Here is a 4,640-nt window from a genome sequence, read left to right as displayed (position 1 = left end):
CTACGTCATCATGATGTTACAATCTCTTTAAAGAATATCAAACTATGATGTCACGCCAGGTGCCAAGCGCCGGATTGCCGTTATGGTTCATTTAAAGTTAGTTTGTTATACAAGAGTAGTATTTTGTATGGATTTTCCATTGGAATTTTAAACAGCTTTCCGTTATATGATTCATGGTCATCATCAAGGAAGATTGATTGATTTTGAGTGGAATGTCAATTTTTAAGAGGAAAATTACATAGTTATTTCCGCGATCTTTTATTAAATCGGGGGATTGTTACAACAAAAAATGCAACACTAAAGCTTCCTGTTTTTGCTTCTTTAGCTTCGATACCTTTTTTTGACAAATTTCGATAAATAGCATCCACCAGAGAGGTCAGCCAAATCAAACATGATTAACTGATTTTTGTTCGGGGGAAAGTACCTTTACTTGCTCGTCACTTGCAATTATTTGGGTTCTGGAAAAAAAATTTTTGGACATATTTCAAAGGTATGATTAATTTTCATGTAATGGGCGGTGACCATGATGATTTATTTCAATGGTATTTTAATTTCGATGTTTTCGATGCTTTTCTGACCAAGTTACCTTCAAAAGAGGTTTTTAAACTGAGCTTAGACTTCCTTAATTTATCAGAGCAATTTTCAGACTATTTAAATGTCAGAACTTAATCTCGATCGAACCTAGTTCCAATTTCAATTTATTTTTTACCTTAATGTTATGAAGTTTTCAGTGCCAAAAAATTAAAATTAACCATGTACAATCAACCTACCCAGGGTCTACCAAACCCAACCCCTCTTTTTCACCAATTTTCACAATTTACCATCCAACGTCCAAAATTTAAATTTCCACGAAGACAAAACGTGAACTCCGAAGTTAATAACGAAGTTAAACTTTAATTAAACAGGGGTGTAAACTATACAGGAACTAGGAGGACGCTTAAATTAAATGGATTAAAATTGCGAAATTGGAGCTTGGGATTTTTTTACCTTTCCCCTGTAGGGAGTTTTGGAAAAATAATTTCCTTTTTTTCTTCTTCCTCACTTTCCAATGATGAAATTCTGTTTAATGTCTAGTTGGTTTAATGTTTCGCTGTTTCAAAGCTTTCATTGTGGTTCAAAAGAGGAATGAAATTTCCAAAATGAGATTTCAGGATAAAGAGAAATTAGGGTATAAAGACTTCTTAGAAGAACTGATAAAATTGGAGCCAAAAAAATTTAAGTTCATTCATTCCATCCTATTTCCCATCGGTAGTTTTATCAGATCTTTCTGCAAGAGGCACATTCCTTTCCCTAAATTGTCTTTTACATTTTATTCCCCTTTAAAATAAATAAGATTTTCAGTGAAATTGAAATTTGATAATATTTCTGTGTATTTGTATTTTTTTCCTTGGTTTCCATAGTGATTTTCCTATTAAAAGGGTATCATAAGTTTTGGTTCCGCCTTCCTTATTCAAACTTCAATTGGTAATGATCTTTCCATAACTTTCTCGAGAAGCAATTTCGACCACCAACGTACCAAACTTTTTACAAAATTGCATAAACTGCATCGTTGATTAAATTAGGCCTTCTAATGTAATAATAAGGTTTTATTCAATTTTGACTTGAAATTATTTTAAGCATTCTTGATCTAATCATATGGTATTCATCAAATCTTTTTCTTTGTTCTTGACATAATTATTCCAGTAATTATTCTAATTTATGATCGATTTTCATGTCAGGCATCTTCACTGACCCCCTGTCCACAGTTGTTTACGACTCAATCTCAGTGCGATTATTTGAAGAAAAAAAAATCAAACAAAATAAAAATAATCAAGATTATTTTTGTTTTTGTTTTTTTCTATATTCATCTATATAAAAATTCTTGATAAATAAATAAGAAAATTCTTTAATAGTATACTGGCTAAACACTGTGCCATCGCTTATTATTTTAAAGAGTACCCTTGTCTCTTAATCGGCTTTGAGCAATCGACCTCAACTTTTCGAGTTGATATATGTAAGAGATTAAAGCTATGAATCACTGTGTGCAAGTATAAAACCAAGTGCTGTGCTTTTATAAATGCCATTAGCATTTTTGCATTCTTTCGATGCGGACGGGCTCTATTAATCGATATTGTTTGTTGAAAAAAAACGTCCTTAGTTTTTCCTCTCTCATTTGATCACGAAGTTGTTGTCGACAAGGCAGTCTGTAGTACCTCTTGACTAATGATAAACTAGACCGAACTTTTGAAGAATTTGTTTTTGATTAGCTGGATAGCTCGCTGTTGTAATTCAAGTGTTGTGTATTTGTTTATTCGAATTGAACTTAAAATGGAGACATTATCAAGACTATCAGGTAATATGTCATATCATATCGATATCAACTGTGCTATTTTTCACGATATCGCAAAATAATAAATACTTTTGCGGTTTTTTTTCTTCCTATTCGAGGAGGCGTTGATGATCTTTATTAGATTTTTGCGCCCGGAAATGTTTATTTAGTCCCTATGGTGGTCTTTTTCTTTTAGTTTTAGGGTCTCAATATCCATCTTTCTATGTTATCACCCCTAAAAAAATCGGCCTTATCACCTAATGCACCCTACCGTACCAAATAAACATCGGATTGAATGAAAACAGTATTGTGAGACTTCGTCAAACATTGGACAAAATAATAATGAGATAGCCAACATCATTTTTAATATAAAAAACACATAGATTCATTTCAGTTTGAAAGGGTTCCTTTTTTTCATTCGTGAAAATTAAATTATGATGATAAATGGTTTTGCGCTCAGTTCCCTTTACATGAAATTAAGCAAAGGAAATGATCGTTCTTAGGGACTGTATTAATAATTGAACAGAACAGAGCTGTCTTTAACAATTTATGTCGCAATTCGAGTCATATATAAGTACTGGAAATTTTTGCACTTAGCATTGGAGGGAAAATTTCCCGTTTTTTATTGAGAGAGTTTCGATTTCCTTTTGAAGTTTGTGTATCGTGTGTGTAAAAATTCAAAATGGCCACTTTTGACATGACATCCCTTTACGGTGAGACACCCTTTGGGAATAAAACAATTTTTTAATTATCTCGGCTTATCCTTATTTAAATACAATTTTCTTTGTAATTTCCTTTACACGAAAAAAATCATGTATATAATTTTCTCGTATTATTTGTTTTTCTAGATACCATTTTCCATTCCATCATGGACCGTCGCTTGAATATTGTCATCTATTTGGCTGTCATCTTCTTATTTTGTCAAGCACAAGTGCACACGACGTCTAAAAGCCAATGCGTAAAGCATCGTAAATATATCGACGTAAAAGAAATCGATGAACATTTTCACGTACCTTCAAAACACATATGCGCAACAAGAATAGACTACTGCGCTGGACTATGTCATTCTGTAGACCAATTGCTTAGAGGAGATGGTGATTTACAAACTAAATGTGAATGTTGTCAACCGATCACTTTAGAAGAAAAAAAAGACACTATTGTATATTGTGTGAATCGCAAATCCAAATCAAAATATTTAGCCTCCAAAACAGTTAAAGTACCTGTTATCAAATCATGTGGTTGCACGCCGTGTCTATCTTTGAGAACGTCATGATTTTCAACCGTTACTTGACTTTTTGAACGTGGTCCGAAGGAGATGGATTTTGTTTATTTTGGATTTTTGTGGTCCATACATGTGGATGTGGACTATCTTAACACACTCTTGTGTTTTAAAGATTTTATTTTGGAATATGATAACAACCTTGTAAATGAACTACGCGACCGCGTTTGCCGTTGGGCGGAAAATTCTTCTTCCGCTGGTATGGAAGATTCGCCCCAAGTTTCAGGCGGTTTTTTCATCAAGTGCGGGGCGGGCGGTGTTATTCTTCCAACCAATTCAAAAACTATTCATTTGACAGTGTTTTCCAACTAAATACACACTTTGAAAAAAGTTTGGTGATTTGCTACTGGAAATCTTATTCTTTTGTGTAAATTTTGAAGAATTATTCTTTATAAATAAAAATAGTTATTTATTATTTTTTTTGCGGTTTTATTTATATATTTTAAAAGAAGAATACTTTTTATTTGAAGAAATTCAGTAACAACAACAACAAACATCAATAACAACAATTTTATGAGAAAAAAAGCATTAAAAATGAACAAAAATAAAGAAACTTGGATGTGTCGAATAATCTTTTCGTTTTTTATTATTTTATCGCCTTCCCCATAAATTTAGACTTGAACTAAATTTGAATATCAATAAGTACACTTTTTTTTGTCTTCATACAGTCTTGGTGTTTCCTAACTAAAGTATCAAAATTCCGTTTCCACAATCTAGCCTCCTCAAAGGCCTCAAAGTTAGTCTGCTTCGCAGACCTATACTTCCTATACTTCTATAAGAAACTTTTTTCGCTAGAGGATGAGCAGAAGCTTACCTCAAAGTATACTTTTCCTTGTCCATGATTTTCAATTTAGATTTCAGTCCAAAATTCCACATAACAAAAACAAATAAATCAAACCTCTACAGACATTTACTTGACATTTTCTTGGCATACATGCTCGAACAAGTTTTGTGTGGTTTTTGTAAAGAACATTGGCACGCTAGTTTTCAACTGAACGCTACTGACACGAGAAATAAGTGGAATTTTAATAAAATGTGTTAGTCTCGTTTCCT

General features: G+C 32.6%; 1 long non-coding RNA gene across 1 annotated transcript; it reads left to right on the top strand.

The window, feature by feature from the left end:
- Positions 1-1,816: 1,816 nt before the first annotated feature.
- Positions 1,817-4,158, top strand: LOC136813925 (uncharacterized). Its single transcript, XR_010847569.1, has 2 exons — positions 1,817-2,332; positions 3,157-4,158. It is a non-coding gene; the product is annotated as an uncharacterized lncRNA (long non-coding RNA).
- Positions 4,159-4,640: the final 482 nt, after the last annotated feature.

Source organism: Clytia hemisphaerica, unplaced genomic scaffold, assembly GCF_902728285.1.
Source record: "Clytia hemisphaerica strain Z4C2 unplaced genomic scaffold, Clytia hemisphaerica genome assembly, whole genome shotgun sequence".
Classification (NCBI taxonomy): domain Eukaryota; kingdom Metazoa; phylum Cnidaria; class Hydrozoa; order Leptothecata; family Clytiidae; genus Clytia; species Clytia hemisphaerica.
The sequence above is the reverse complement of the archived record's forward strand: the minus strand, read 5'-3'. Positions and strand labels throughout refer to the sequence as shown.